The following is a 17,213-nucleotide window of genomic DNA, read 5'->3' as shown; positions in this document are numbered from 1 at the left end:
TGTAAAGACTCCTCTTGGACAATCTAGTTAGAACTTAAAGCTCTTTCCTGAACTCCAGATCTACATATTCAATGACCTGGAGGACAACTCCACTTTGATGATACCCTGAACATGGCCAAATAAGACTCATAATGCATCCTCAATGACCTCTTTCTTTGGCATTTCAGCAGATGGTAGAATCATTCAGTAAACCTAATACAGTAAATGGTAGAATGCTAGATCATTCATATGATCATCCAAGCCTGAGATCCAAGAGACACTCAAGGCACCCACCCCCTGTTTTCTTTCTACTTTCAGTTAATCACTCAGACCATGCTTTTTTTCCATCCCAAAGGCTCCTTCCCTAGTTAAGTATTTATCATTTCACACTGGCTTCCAACTGTGTTCTGTGCCTCCAACCTTGCTTGTCTGTTCCAGTTCATTCTCGGTGTTGCTGGAAGAGAAGTAACACTAATAACAAATCTGGTCACGTCATTCACCTGCTGAGAATTTATCTATGGGTTCTTCCATTGTCTTAAAGAATAAAATTCTTACTCCTTAGCATGATATGGTTTGGCTCTGTCTTCCTTGCTTGTCTTGGTGCCATTTACATGCTCACTGTTAGCTCCACATTTGCCTTTTCTATTCCCCTCTGTCTGAAATGCCCTAAGACCAAGTCTACATCTGTCCAACATCAATTCATCCTCAAAGTTCTAGTCCCTGAATCATGCCCTTGGGACTGTCTACCTCTTGAGTCCCATCTAGATGTTCATCCGTTTGCATTCTTATAGTGCTTTGATCTGAACTCCTTTAGGGCATTTTTCACATCAGGATATACCGTTTTCTTTCTGCCTATCCCTAGGGTTGTGACCCCCTCAATGCCGGAGGAATTTCCTAAGTTTCCCGTGTGAAATCCCAGCCAGTACGCATTTGGTAAATATGTGGTACATGAATCTATGAATGAATACATTCTGTAGACCAGTGGTTTTCTACCTGTTCCCAGATGCTCCCGGGGACACCTCAATGATGCCATAGAGAATGAAATACCTTCTTTTAAACAGTAAGGGTTTAAATCCCCCAAGGAAACCATTCATTTCCTCTTGTTAATTCCTTTTCGAGGTAGTAATTCCTGTAAGATTTTATTTGGCAATCCTACTACCAATCTATTTTTACACCCTAAAAAATGTCTTTGTAGACAATTAAGTTATATTTTTGAACTAGGAACCGAGAAAACAATAGTACTATTTTAGCAAGAGTCCATTGGCATAGTATGAAATGTGCATTAGAAGAAGCAAAGGTATGATCTGGTCAGAAAGAAAGATGAACATAAGATTTTATTTTTTAAGTTCAATACAACATTAAATTTACCTTTTTAACATTTCTCGTAGGGCTTTGGAATAAGAGGTTTTAATTTTAACAGCAAGCACTCTGTTCAGCTTCGTATCTTGGTAAAGTTCAGCATTCTAGTGGCCTACAATGCCACAAATTCAATACGTTCAAATTCACTACAGGATCCGGGTGAAAGGAGAAACCCTCTTCTGAGTATGTTCTAAAAATGTAATCTCTACCTTTAGGAAACTGAACATTCACCTGTGATTTGTTGTCTCATCCACTAAAAGCTTCCAAAAAAGTACAATGAATGGAGTTTTGAATAAAATGTCACGGACATTCACAGGCCTTACTTCCGAGGTATGCAAAAGTGGTCTTCCCCAGAAGGGAGGCTCTCTTGTACATTCGTGTGTCAAAAAGTAAACAAAATTCCCCATTGGATGATTATCTAAAAAGTCCCAGTCTATAGAAAATATATACTCTGACTTTTAAATGTCGACCAGCCTTAGAAATCTATATGACATAAACTTTTGCCAAAAAATCAATCTTGAGTTATGATTTGATTAGCAGAAAATTGCTATCACATTTGTTTCTACATTTGTCTACCTCATGTCCTTTTCATTCATAGGCTGGCTGATTCAAACCTTCTTTAAAAACTCCCCGAGAAAGTCTGTGACATTAAAATGTCCTTTGATGCTCTTTTACTAAGCAGTGAATATTAACAGTTATGGTGACCCTGTTCCCTAATGTGTCTCAGCAGGATCAATAGCAGTTAAGTGCCACTGTTTTACAATTAAAAAGGGGATCATTTTAAATTTAAAAGCTCATAGCTAATTTTCTTCTTGGCACTTAATGGCGTAATTCATTTTTGAAAAACCTCATTGGGAGAATGTAGGCTTTTTTTTTTTTTTTTTTTTTTTTGGTGGCAGCAGAGGAAGGGGGTAGTTTTAGCACCTCTTGTTGACTCCTGAGATGATTTGTAGCTTTCTTCATTAAGTGGCTAGTGAGGCATCCATAAAATTTTCTGCAAAAAAGGGGACCCTGATGCACAGCTTGAGTAATCATTACAGTTCTCCGTCAAAACTAGTCAACGGCCACTTTCTTTGGGACTTTCTTCCTGAGTGCTGCTGCTTTCGGCCAATCCTGCCGTTACATTCACATTATTCCCCCTGATTTTTGCTTTTCATTTTGGTGACCTCCTCCTATTCCCTATTAGGAACCCTAGGCACACGACAGGTGGATCGGAGCAGTGCATATATTTCTCCAGCATCTAATTGGCTAACATTACGCTGGAAATGTCATTCTGATCCTACCTCATTGACATTGCAGAGAGCCTTGGCTCTGCTTCCACAGAAGGATGGCTTTCCTGGTTCCCAATTACAACAGTAACAGACGCATCGAGTTACATATACAGTATACCCCCGGGGATAAGCACTCGATACAGATCCACTCTGGGGTAAGTCTCCTGTCTGCTTACAGAATTTACATTATCTTGAGGCAAAGGAGAGATATTGTCTGTCATTTATATTTGCTGCTTGAAGCTTGGAAAAATATATTAATCCATTTGGTAGTTTTGGGGGGGTATTTTTTAAGATGTCTAATTAAAAAGTAGACGATACCCATACTACCTCTAATTTAAAAAGCAAACGCCTGAATGTCGATTGCATGCAAGGCACTGTGCTGGGCTCTTTAGACGTCTTTTCTCTGGTCCTGAGTCCACCTTACAAGATAGACGTTATTTTTCCATAATTTACAAATGAAGACATTGAATCTCAGGGAGGTTAAGTTATATGCTGATAGTCGCACAGCTTATAAATTATTGCAAATAGGACTGAAGATTTGAGCTGTCTCACTTCCAACCCCCCCATCTTTGAATTATATGATTGATCATATCCATTGAAACTGCTTTAGATTTAACTATATATCTTTAACTATGTAACTTATGTAGACTTAAGCCCCCAGATCAACTCACCGGAATTTAGAGGCTTTTTAAAAAACATTTCCATGACACTCGCTATAAGAAAGTTGGGACCAGCCAAGAATGTCAGTTCTTCATGTAGGATTTGATTTTTTTTTTTAATTCTTTTGACTTTTGTCAGTCTATTACAGTATGTCTGTCACAGACTAGGAGCTGTTACTAATTAAAGACTACATGCAATATCTCATTTCATTCACTTTCCTTCTGAATCTGATAATATTCTCTGTAACTATAGATTTTGGGCTGAAGGCTAATGTTCCAGTAAGGAACCCTGAATAAACAAGAACACGTGCCTATTAGATTAGGGTTTGGAATAAATGGGATATCAGGACACCAAGGACAAATGGTCCCTGAAAATAGGATTAATTTCTACTGGGAAATCTGTCTTTATTTCCCTTGCCTGTGTGTAAAAACAGTAACCATGGAAGAGGGCTGTTTTTCGAATTATCACATCTTAGAGAAAACTGGCTCTAATTTAAAAATAAACAAATACAAAAATTTTTCTCGTATACATTATTCTTTGATCAATTGTTTTCTTGCTTCATATCCCCCATTTTTTTTTTTCAGTTTATTTATTTTGAGAGAGAGAGTGTGAGCAGGGAAGGGGCAGAGAGAGAAGGAGAGAGAGAATCCCAAGCAGGCTCTGCACTAAGAGCATAGAGCCTGCTGTGGGGCTTGAACCCACCAACCCTCAGATCAGTTCATGATCCGAGCCCAAATCAAGAGTCAGTTGCTTAAGGGACTGAGCCACCCAGGCACTCCTCGCCCCATTTAAAAAAGTTCTGTTTAAGTAATCTGTAGATCCTACATGGGGCTCTAACTCAGGACCCCAGACCAAGAGTTGCACACTCTTCAGACTGAAGTCCCCAGGCGCCCCTCCCCCCTTTTTGGTCTTTCTGTCTTTTCCTCCCTCCCTCCTTTCTTCCTTTATGTTTTTAACCGCCCCCCCCACCTACTGAAATCAATATACTCCTTGATCAATATACTTTTCCTCTTTTAACCAGACATCTGTATGTAAGTGACAAAAAACAAACAAACAAACAAAAAAAAAAAAAAACACGAAAAAACAAAACCCAAACCACCACTCACCACAACGAAACCCCCCACAAAACCAGGACTCCAGTCCTGGCCCAGCAAAGGCGTGTCATAGGCGCATGGGTTGATTTAAGCGAAAGCCACCCAACCGGTCCGTCCCGTCCCCGTAATCCGAGCCCTGAGTCAGAGGACCAGACGCCCGCTAGGCAAGCGAGCGCGGCTGGCTTCGCACGCGCGTGGGTCTGACATGCCATCGAACGACACAATTAGCCGCTGACACCAGGTGCTGCCTGCTTCCTGCCACGTTACACGTCTAGCATTTCATGTAATGGTGCTTGCGAAGCGCTCCCCCGTTTCCATTAGCCAGCCCTGCCCTCCCCACTCCCCCATGCGTACGTGCGGGTACAGGGGGGACCACGGGAGCCCGCGGCTGGGCTGGCAAACGCCAGGCCACTAAGCGCCGCGGCCGCGCCCCGGTGGTGGCCCTGAGGCTTGCAGCCTGCCTTTAGGCATAACGTATTCCAGATGCTGTCGACGAAGCCCATCGGGGCTGTGACTTCTCTTTTGTTTATGTTTAAAGAAGGGGCAAAGCCTCCCCGAAGAAGAAGCCCCAGCAACTTCAGCGCTGCGGGTGTCCCTTGGCTCCTGCTGCGTCCGGGGCACGCAAGGATTTTGGAGAGGCCGAGCCTCGGGTTTCCCCGCTTTGACGTAGCTGCACGCTTCCTGGGCTGCTTTGTGCATTCACGACCCCACTCGTCCTCATCCCCGCGATAAACACTACCTGCTCCATTGTTATGATTTTTGTTTCGTCCTGCAGTAATTATCCTTTTATATTTACATAAAGGGGCTGCCCTCCGAGTGGGCAGAAATGCTGACGAAGGGAGGGTTTCTGTGCCTTCTGCCCGGATTGCATTAGCTGCTAATTACCCGGGAGTGCCCTGGGTGCCTCTGGTCTTCCCAACTAAAGCGGGCGGTGTAATTTACATTTACATTGTGTTCTATCACATGCGGGTGGTGACACAGTCAAATGTATTTTGACATTATGTTTTAATTGTTCCCCCCCCCCCCCGCCAGTGGTACCTGCGGGGAGAAGGGGAGCAGCAGGTGCGGCAAGGCCCCCCGGGATCGGGATCGTGGATTCAGGCCCTCACCTGCCATCTTACTCCTGTTGCCACTGCGCGCATCATTTGGCTCCCTGAGTAATTACCAGCCTCCTTTCCATCCATCCACGGCGGTAATTTCAGTTTCTGGTGAGAAGTCAGTCCTGTTTGCTCAAGGCTAGTGAGGTGATTTACATTCATTTCTCCATCAACTCTCTGAACGGAGCGTGGTGTTCTCATTTCACCCAAGGGGAAAGTGGTACTCAGCGTTAGGATCCCAAACCACTCAAGATCATCTCCTTAGAGAGCGGGTGGGAGGCCTGAGGGTGAGGCTCTTACACATTTGTGCTCACCTCCACACCCGAGGATTTGGGAATGCAAACTTGAAAAGCAAAGCGTCAGAGGGATGGTTGTTGGGGGGTGGGGGGTGGGTATTCATGTGCTCGGTACAGATGTGTCTTCGCTAATATCATTTGAAGGAACTGGTCCTCACCTATACCTCACACAGTGTGTGGGAAGTATTCCCACTCTGTCCTAGAGCATCACTAGGTGGGTTCAGGCGGGGCAGACCATCTGGATTAGAAACTCCCAAGCGGTATTTTGTCTGACAAAATATGTCCAGTTTTCCAAGGGGTTGTTATTCCACAGGCTGGATCATCCAAGAGCAGTGGTCTGAACTGGCTATTTTATTGGGTACTCCTGAGTCCTGTGAACTCTATGACATATTCTCAGAGACATGCTCACAGGGATCAATAAGAGATAGCACCTGTTTAAGGGGATAACTTGCCCTCGGAAGCACAGCTAGGTCTCCACTGCCCCAAACAGTCAGCCGCACTCAAGGGAGCATTTGACAAGGATCTGAGCAAAATCTCAGATCAATTCTCCAAAGTTGGTGTGGTTCAATAAAAAGAATGGGCTTTTTCATAACTGTTTTTGTTTTTGTTTTTCCTGTCGTCTTGACACGAAGCTGCCATATTTTGAGCAAACTCACGAGCTGAGGGTTGTAGTGGATGGACACGCAGGGATTTGAAAGAAATCTGCCTTTCACTAGCTCCAAGGGTATGGGCAAGTTATTAACGTCAGTGAGGCTTAGTTTTCTCTTCTGGAAAGGGGAGATGATAAATATCTACCTTTTGGAAGTATGAGGACCAGATCAAATGGACATCTACTCATCTCTGGTACAGAACAGTGACTCAAGGCGAGGAACCTGCCTCTTCTCTTTCTTCTTTTTCCCGTTCTTTTTGCTTTTTTACCTGTTCGTTGTCTCAGATTTTACCACCAGAAAATGGAAACCCTCTGCTTTCTGCCTTGCTTGCACCCCTGATGTTTCACTGGGCATCAACTACTGTCTATTCTGCCTTTGTAGTGTCGCTAATGTCCAAGACACCCCCATGGTCTACATCATTTCTCATTTCTGGGTCCCGTCTCTTGACCTTCCAGCCATCTGTCCTAATGCCGCAAGAGTCATCCTTCTGAAATTCAGGCCGAGCCATGTCAGCCCATGTTATATCTTCAACACGAAGGCATTTCAATCCTCAAAAAAGGAAGAAGGCTGTTTTTTAATTAAAGTATAGTTAATACACAACATTACGTTGGTTTCAGGTGTACAATGTAGCGATTGGACAAGTCTGTACAAGGCTGTGGGCTCACCTCAAGAAGCTGGTTTTTTGTTGTTGTTTTGACTGATTTTTACTCAAGTGTATTTGACCATGGAACAAGGATTGACATTTCATGGGACACTATGGTTACAAGGACAGCAAACTGAGAATCATTCTTTAAAGAGCGGTATAAAGCCTCTCCTGGCTTTGTGGAAGCATTTCTCCATGTTCCATTATTGTTCAGTCAAGAGGAGCAGGTGCCCAGATCATTTGTCCACAGGTTCCTTTTCAGGCTAACCTTGAGGACGTATTCCATGCCAGGCACCGTGTGAAGCATTTTGCAGGCACAGACTCACTGAACCTTCCCCCAGACGCTGTTTGGAAATAATGATTATTTTCTAGTGTGGAAAAGAGATTAGATACCTCTCCTAAGTTATGTCTTTGAAAGGGTCGGGCCGGGGTATAAACAGAAATTGGGTTGATGTCATTTTCAAGCAGGCAGACTTATTTTGGTGTTTTGTTTACACCCAGGGCCTATTTTAAAAGTTTGGCACACACATGGCGTTTGCCAACCCGAATGCCTTCCGAGGTACACCTGCCCTGGTGTCACCAGGGGAGGGCCTCTGCCTTTCATCCGATGTGGGGTTTGAGCTCACAAACTGTGAGATCATGACCGGAGCCAAAGTCAGACACTTAACAGAACGAGCCACCTAGCTGCCCCCTTGTCTGCTTTAGCTTAATAGCAAGATGTTGGGATTGCAGTTCTGAATTTGGTAAGAAATAAAGTGAAAACCCGTGGCCTACAGGTTGGGGGAAGAAGCCAAAACCTCCTATTGGTGTGTGAGAACAGCTTGTTGAGGACAATGCAGAGCTCCACCCCATCCTGCTGCTTGGTGTCTCGGCTGTCCCCATCCCAGGGTACACACTGAGGGCCTCTCTCCTAGACACAGGACTGCTCAACATAGACCTCTCTTGTTTCTCTGTGACCTGGCTGAAAGTCGTGAGTTGTGTGATCTCCAGATCTGTACAATGGGCTGCTCCAGTGACCCTGACCCTGGCCTCCTCACTCTTTGCTAGGCCCTCTTGCCCTGGACCCTTGCCTTCAGCTGCTTCTTGGGCTTCTGCTGGTGCCTCTGAAATCCGCCCCCCCCCCCCCTCAAATAAGGCTCAAGCCTGGCCTTCCCTGTCAGGCCTATCCTAGCTGTATAAACACCACGCACTGCCTTCCAGTGTGTCTCCCATTCTTGACCTTACCCGTTGTTCATTCCAAAGCACTTATTAATTATTTAGCCTAATTGATTCATTACTTATGAACTGTTTAGCCTAATTTACCTGAGAATGCGTTATTTTAAGAGCAGTTTTGAATATAAAATGTACGGACGATAGAGTTCCCGTATAGCTCCTTTCCCTCCCTCACTTTCCCTATTAGTAATGTCTTGCACTAGTGCGGTATATTTGTTATAATTGATGAGTCAACATCGATACATTATTATTAACTGATTTCAATGTTATTAACTCATCGACATTAACTAATATCAACTAATTAATGTGATTAACTAATGTTGGTTATTAACTAATTATTATTAACTAATGTTCGTAGTTTGCACTAGAGTTGACTCTGTGTTCTACAGTTCCATGGGTTTTGACAAACGCGTCATGACAGATGTCTACCATTGCATTGTCACTGAATAGTCTCCCTGCCCTAAAAATCTCTTGTGCTCTGCCCATTCACCCATCCCTCCCTGATATCAAACTCCTGACCACCATTGATCTCATTACTGTCTTTTCCCAGAATGCCACATAGCTGGAATTCATATGGCATGTGACCTTGTTCCATTGGGTTCTTTCACTTGGCAACATTCATTTAAGGTTCCTCCACGTCTTTTCATGTGACTTGATAGCTCATTTCTTCTCCTCACTGGATAACATTCCATTGTCTGGATCCATTTGCCTACTGAGGAACAACTTGGCTGCTTTCAAGTTTTGGCAATTATGAGTAAGTGTCTGTAACCGTTCATGGGTAGGTTTTCTAAGGGACATGCGTTTTCAACTCGTTTGCAAAAATATCTAGGAGCATTATGGCTGAATTGTATGGTCAGCGTATATTTGCCTTTGTGAGAAACTGCCAAACTGTCTTCCAAAATGACTGTCCTGTCTTACTTTTTTGACTTTCTCTACTTTAATTGTATGTCTCCTCAGCAGTTACGGAGTGCCTGGTTTTTTTTACAGCCTCCGTAACCAAGCAGGTTGCCAAGCTAGGAGTTTTGCCAGTCTAAAAGGTGAGAAATTGTATTCCAGGGTAGTTTTAATTTACCTTACTTATTTTAGGAGTGAGTTTGGTGTGTTTTTATATATTTAAGAGTCGCTCGGTTTTCTATTTCTATGAACTGGCAATTGACATCTCATGCCCATATTTCATTCGGGTTCTCGGTCTTTTTGGTCTCTATTTCAACACGGCCAGATATACTAAGGATGTAAATCTTTCATCAGTGGTATCAATCGCAAATATTTCCTTAAGTTTGACATTTGCCTTTTTATTTTACTCTCAGTGTTTTTCTTTTACGTTGTGAAGGTTTTCTTTAGCATAGACAATTTTACAATTCTTTCCCTTATATATGTACTAATTTTGAGTCACAGAAAATTTTCTCCTTCCGAGATTATGGAAGAATTTCTCCACTTCTTTTTAAAATCTCTGATCCATTTGGAATGTATCGTGCTGTAAAGTGTGAAAACAGATCGAATTTTAGCGTATTCCATATGGTGATCCATGATCCTAACGTCATTTATTACAAAGTCTACTTTTGCCCAGTGATTTTTGAGATGTCACTTTTATATATGCCAAATTCCCATTTGGACTCATTCTGCATTTTATATTTTATTCTATTCATCTGTTAATTTATGCATGCACCAAAAACACTGTTTCCTTTACAGATAATTTATAATATTTCAGTGTGTGGTAAAACATGTTCCCTTTGCAGAAGAAAAAAATTTTTTTCAACTTTTGAGATACAATTTATGTGCAATAAAATTCACCCGCTTAAACTGACAATGCACTGCATTTTGACAAAAATATCAAACTGTGAAAACTACTGCTACAATCATGATGCCACTAATTTCCAACACAAGCAGTTTCTTGTTGTACCTTTGCAGTCAATTCTTCCCTCCGTCCCTGGGAAACCAGTGATCAGCTTGTTTGTCAATGTAGACAGTTTGCATTTTTAAAAATAATTTAATGTATATGGAAACATGCTGTATGTACACTCATATCTCATTTCTCTTACTCAGCATAATTGTTTTAAGATGGATGATGTGTGTCAGTCGTTTGTTCTTTATTTTAAGTAGAATTTCACATTATGCATAAGCTATATTTTCTTCGTTCACCTGTTGATGGTGGACATTTGTGTTACTTCTAGTCTCCTTGGTTCCTCAAAGTAATGCTGCTGTGGATGTTTCTATGCATTTGTATGGACATACACTTTCACTTTTGTTAGATAAAGATTTAGGAGTAAAAGTAATTTCTTAGATAAATGCTCAGAAATTGGTGTATGTTGAAGTTTTTAAGAAACCGCGAAGAATATTCCAAAGTAACGGTACCATTTGACATTCAGACAGAGCCTCACTGTTCCATAGCTTCATCAACACTTGGTGTTGGCAGTCTTTGTTTTTGTTTTTAGTTTGTTTTTATTTATTTGGAGGGAGACAGCTGGAGAGCAAGCGGGGAAGGGGCAGAGAGAGAGGGAGACAGAATCCCAAGCAGGCTCCGTGCTCTCAGCACAGAGCCCGATGCGGGGCTTGAACCCACAAACCAAGAGATCATGACTTGAGCCGAAATTGAGTCGGACGCCTAACTGAGCTACCCAGGTGCCCCTTGGCAGTCTTTTTAATTTGGACTTTCATAATGGATATGTAGTGCTCTCTTTTGGTGATGCATCTACTTTGGTGAAGAGTCTGTCCAAATTTTGCTTGTTTAAAAGTTGTGTTTCTACTCTCAAAATAAACAAACCTTTTTAAAAAAAAAATAAAAAAAATAAAAGTTGTGTTTCTTTTTAATATTATTGAGTTTTATGAGTTCTTTGTATATTCTGGGTAGAAGTTCTTCATCGCCTACATGGATTACAAACATTTTTCTACCATTCTGGGTCTTGTTTTTATTTCCTTAAAGAAACACGAGTAGTTTTTATTTCAAAATAGTCACATATACTGTTTTTAATGATTTTTCTGTTAGGAGATTTTTGCCTACCTCAAAGTTGCAAGAAGTTCCCCTTCCTTTTACTCTTTTACCTTTGACATGTAATGTCAAAGAAAATAACCACACCAAACTGAATACACCCTTATTCTTACATCACACAACTCCGCGTTTCCTGAAAATGGACCATGTTGTGTGATGTGAGGGTAAAGGTCACTCTCCTTCCCTTACAGAGTGTCAGTGTGATTTGTTGTGAAGAGTTCTCATTCCCTATTGTCAAGTATCAATTGGCTACAAACATGTGTCTTTTTCTAAACTGTTTATTCTGTTCTATTTACCTGACTTTTTTCAGCAAAACCACAACAGTCTTGAAATCAGGTAGTGTAAATTTTACATCTTGATTTTTATTTATCTGTTTGTTTGTTTATTTATTTTGAGAGACAGAGAGAGAGAGAGAGAGGGAGGGAGGGAGGGAGGGGAGGAGAGAGAGAGGGAGAGACAGAGAATCCGATGCAGGCTCTGTGTTATCAGCCCAGAGCCAGACACGGGGCTCTATCCCACAAACTGTGAGATCATGACCTGAGCCAAAATCAAGAGTCAGATGCTCAACTGACTGACTGAGCCACTCAGGTGCCCTGATCATCCTTTTTTTTTTTTTTTAATTTTTTTTTTCAACGTTTATTTATTTTTGGGACAGAGAGAGACAGAGCATGAACGGGCGAGGGGCAGAGAGAGAGGGAGACACAGAATCGGAAACAGGCTCCAGGCTCTGAGCCATCAGCCCAGAGCCCGACGCGGGGCTCGAACTCACGGACTGCGAGATCGTGACCTGGCTGAAGTCGGACGCTCACCCGACTGCGCCACCCAGGCGCCCCATGATCATCCTTTTTAAAATACAACTCTTTTAGCTGGTTTGAGTGCCTATATAAATTTTAGAACTAGCTTGTCAACGTTTGAACTTTTTTTTTCAGAGAAAGGTAAATCTAGTAGAGTTTGATTAAGAGTAGATTGACTATTTAGACCATGTTGGAGGAAAACCCTGAGCTTTTTAATTAAGGAAAATAATATATCTCTGCATTCAGTTGGTTCCTTTTTAATATTCCCTCAGCAACATTTTACAGTTTGCAGTGTAAATGACTTACATGTCTCTTTTTAAAATTTCTAAATATTTTACTTTTTTTAACTTCAATTTATTTATACTAACAAAACACAACAAAAACAGTTCACCAACTTCTTTCACCCCTACTCCCCATGTTTGGGAACTATCATTTTTTTTTCTTTATGAGCGTAGGTTTTAGACTCACATATAAGAGAAATCATATGTTAGTTGTCTTTCTCTGACTTATTTCACTGGGCATAAAACCCTTGAGATCTATACATATTTTCACAAACGGTTTATGGCTGTATAATATTCCTCTGTGTAGCCTTTCACAAAGATCACGTCAAAGCAAAGAAGGAAGCCCCTGCCCCTCCCAAAGCTGAAGTCAAAGCAAAGGCTTTGAAGGCCAGGGAAATGGTGCTGAGAGGCATCCACAGCCACAAAAAAAAAAATTAGATATGCACATCACCTACATTCTCATGGCCCAAGACACTGCGTCTCTAAAGCCAGCCCAAATACTCTCAATAGAGTGCCCCCAGGAGAAAGAAGCTTAACCCCTATGCCTTCACCAAGTTGCCGCTGACTACTGAGTCAGCCTCGAAGAAGACAGAAGATGACAACACACTTGTGTTCATTACGGATGTGAAGGCCAACAGGCACCAGATCAAACAGGCTGTGAAGAAGCTCTATGACATTGATGTGACCAAGGTCAACAGCCGGGTCAGGTCCGATGGAGAGAAGAATGTATATGTTTGGCTGGCTCCTGACTATAATGCTTTGGATGTTGCCACCAAAATTGGGATGATCTAAACTGAGTTCAGTTCATTCAAAATTGGGATGATCTAAACTGGCTACATCTAAATATAAATTTATCACCATAAAAAATATTCCTTTGTGTGTGTGTGTGTTTCTATATGTATAAATTATAGGTTATAGTATACATATTATAATACACACATGTATATACACCCATCCAAATACTCAAATATATAAACACACACATATACAAATATATAAACACACACACATACATATGCACACACGCATATCTCCATATATACACAAACGTAAATGTACAAATTCTCAAACACGTATGCCACATTTTCTGTATTCATCCATCAACGGACACTAGGTTGTTTCCATATTTTGGCTATTGTAAATAATGCCGCAGTGAATATGAGAGTGCAGATATCTTTTCAAATCAGTGTCTTCATTTTCTTTGAATAAATATCCAGTAGTGGAATTGCTGGATCAGATGGCAGTTCTATCTCTGGTTCTTTGAGGCAACGCTATGCTGTTTTCCATAGTGGATGCACCAGTTGACATTCCCAGAAACAGTGCGTGAGGGTTCCTTTTTCTCCACATCCTTGCCAACACTTGTCATGTCTAGCCTTTTTGATAATAGCCGTTCTAACAGATGTGAGGTGAGATCACATTGTAAATTTGATTTGCATTTCCATGATTATTAATGAAGTGGAGCATCTTTTCATGTGCCTATTGGCCATCTGTATGCCTTCTTTAGAAAAATGTCTATTCAGTTCTTCTGCCCATTTTCTTCATTGAATTTTTTTTTTTTTTGCTGTTCAAATACGAGGTTTTTATATATTTTGGATATTAGCCCCTTATCAGATATATGATTTGCTAATATTCTCTTTTTCAGTAGGTTGCCTTTTCATTTCATTGATGGTTCTCTTTGCTGTGCCGAGTCTTTTCAGTTTGATGTAGTCCTTTTGTCTATTTTTGCTTTTCTTGCTTTCGCCTTTGGTGTCAGATTAAAAAATCAGCACCGAGACCAATGTCAGTAAACTTAATGCCTATGTGTTCTTCTAGGAGTGTTATGGTTTCAGGTCTTACATTCAAGCCTTTAATCTATTTTGAGTTATTTTTTGTGTATGATGTAATTTAATGACCTACTTTTATTTTTTTGCATGTGATCATCCAATTTTCCCAACACCATTCATTGAAGGAAATGTCCATTCCCCATTTTATTTCTTAGCTCCTTTGTCATAAATTAATTGGCCATACATGGGTGGGTTTATTTCTGGACTTTCTATTCCGTTCATTAGTCTATGTGTCTGTTTTTATGCCAATAGCATACTGTTTCAATTACTATAGCTTCGTAATGGAATTTGAAATCAAAGATTGGGATGCATTCACTTTGCTTTTCTTTCTCAAGAATTTTTTTGCCTCTTTAGGGTCTCTTATGGTTCCACACAACTTTTAGGATTTTTTTTGTCCTATTTCCGTAAAAAATGCCATTGGAATTTTGACAAGGATTGCATGGAATTTGTATATTGCTTTAGCTAGTATGAACATTTTAACAAATTTAATTCTTCCAAACTATGAGCATGGAATGATTCTTCATTTGTTTGTGTATCTTTCAATTTCTTTCGTTAATGTCTTGTAGTTTTAACATGTGTCTTCTACTTGGTTACATTAATTCCTAAGTATTTCATTTTATTTTTTGATACAATTGCAAAAGGGATTGTTTTCTTAATTACTCTTTCTGATAATTTATCATTAGTGTATAGAAATGCGGTAGATTTTTTGTGCATTGATTTTTTTATCCCACAACTTTACTAAATTTGTTTATTAGTTCTTGCAGTTTTTTTGATGGGGTCTTTAGGGTTTTCTCTAATATAATACAAGATAATCTGAAAATAATGAGTTTTATTTCTTCCTTTTTAATTTGGAGTCTTTTATTTCTTTTTCTTGTCCAATTGCTGCAGCTAGGACTTCTAATACTATGTTGAATAAAAGTAGTGACAGTGGATATCCTTGTCTTTTTCTAACATAAGATGAAAACTTTTCAGCTTTTCACCATTGAGTATGATTTTAGGTCTGGGCTTTTTATATATGCCTTTTATGTATTTATTTTAATTTATTTATTTTTAAAATGTTTATTTATTTTGAGAGAAATAGAGAATACAAGTGGAGGAGGGGCAGAGAGAGAGAATCCCAAGCAGGTTCCATGCTGTCAGAGTAGAGCCTGATGTGGTGCTAGATCTCATGAATCATGAAATCATGAACTGAGCTGAAATCAAGAATCAGATGCTTAACCCACTGAGCCATCCAGGCACCCCTCATATATGGCTTTTATTATGTTGACATATGTCCTCTCTGTACCCACTTTGTTCAGAGTTATCATCAATGGATGCTGATTTTTTTTTTCAAATGCTTTTTCTTCATCTATTGATATGATCATGTGATTTTTATTCTTCATTTTGTTAATGTGGCATATCACATTAACTGATTTGTAGATGTTGAACCATCCCTGAATCCCTGTAATAAATTTCATTTGCTCATGATATATGATTCTTTTAATGTTTTGTTGAATTCGGTTTGCTAATATTTTGTTGAACATTTTTATATCTTTCTTCATCAGGGACATCGCCTTATAATTTCCCTTTTCTGTGGCATCATTGTCTACCTTTGGTATCAGGGTAATGCTAGACTTGTAAAGGGCATTTGGAAGTATGCCCCTCTCTTTTGTTTTTTGATGAATTTGGGAAGGTTTGGTATTAATTCCTCTTTGAATGTTTGGTAGAATTCACCAGTGATAATTTGCGGTCATGGACTTTTATTTGTTGGGAGGTTTTTGACTGCTGATTCAACCTCCTTACTAGTAACTGGTTTATTCAGATACTCTTTTTCATCATAATTTAGTCTTGCTAGGTTGTATTTTTTTAGGAATTTATCCATTTCTTTTAGGTTATCTAATATGTTAGTGTATAATTGTTCACACTAGTCTTTTAAAATCCTTTGTATTTCTGTGGTATCAGTTGTAACCTCTCCTCTTTCATTTCTGATTTCATTCATGTGAGTGCTGTCCTTCCCCCTCCCCCCCGCGCGCCCGCCTTGGTGAGTCTAGGTAAATATCTGTCAATGTTGTTCGTCTCTTCAGAGAACCAGCTCTTAGTTTTATTAATCTTTTCTATTGCCTTTTTAGTTTCTATTTCATTTTTTCTGCTCTAATCTTTGTTACTTTATTCTTCCTACTAACTAACCTTGTTCTTTTTCTAGTTCCTTTACATAAAGTTAGAGACTTCCGTTATTTCTTGAGGTAGACATTTATTGCTATGAACTTCATTCTTAGAACTACTTTTGCTACATCCCATACATTTTGGTATGTTACATTTACATTTTCATTTGTCTCCAGGTATTTTCTGATTTCTCTTTGGGTTTCTTTTTTGACTCATTGATTGTTCAGGAGCCTGTTGTTTAATCCCCACTATCCATGAATTTTCATTTTGTATTTTCTTATGCTACTGTAAGTGGTTTATTTCAGTTTCTAATTGGTTTTAGTGTGCAAAAATACATTTGATTTTTGTGTATTTACCATGAATCTGATGGATTTCTCAAGTATATTTTTAGTTCTTTTTCTTTAAAGTTTATTTATTTATTTTGAGAGAGAGAGAGGGCATGATATGAGTGGGGTAGGAACACAAAGAGAGAGGAAGAGAATCCTAAGCAAGTCTGTGCTGTCCGCGTAGAACCTGACACAGGGCTAAAACTCTTGTGTTGTGAGATCATGACCTGAGCCAAACTCAAGAGTCGGACACTCAACTAACTGAGCCACCCAGGTGTCCCCTTGATTTTAGTTCTAATAGTTGTTTTGTAAGTTTCCTAGCATTTTTTTTAAATGTAAACAGTCATGCCATCTTTACATAGAGTTTTGGTTCTCCCTTTGTGGTCTTTGTACTTTGTATTTCTTCCTTTTACCTTTTACAGTAGTTAGGACCTTTAATATAAAGCTTAATAAAAATGGTCAGTGTGGGAATGCTTATTTTATTCTCCCCACTACATTAAAACATTAAATATTTCATCTTTAAACATGACATTATTATAAGTTGTTTGTAGATGATGTTTATCAGATTGAGGAATATGCTTTATATTACACTTTTATAAA

The 17,213-nt window shown here is 39.9% G+C and overlaps 1 pseudogene; it reads left to right on the top strand.

The window, feature by feature from the left end:
• Window positions 1-2,665: 2,665 nt before the first annotated feature.
• Window positions 2,666-13,114, top strand: LOC121042230 (60S ribosomal protein L23a-like; annotated as a pseudogene).
• Window positions 13,115-17,213: the final 4,099 nt, after the last annotated feature.

The sequence above is a fragment of the Herpailurus yagouaroundi genome, unplaced genomic scaffold (assembly GCF_014898765.1).
Source record: "Herpailurus yagouaroundi ecotype Mexico unplaced genomic scaffold, PumYag 185, whole genome shotgun sequence".
Taxonomy (NCBI): domain Eukaryota; kingdom Metazoa; phylum Chordata; class Mammalia; order Carnivora; family Felidae; genus Herpailurus; species Herpailurus yagouaroundi.
The sequence above is the reverse complement of the archived record's forward strand: the minus strand, read 5'-3'. Positions and strand labels throughout refer to the sequence as shown.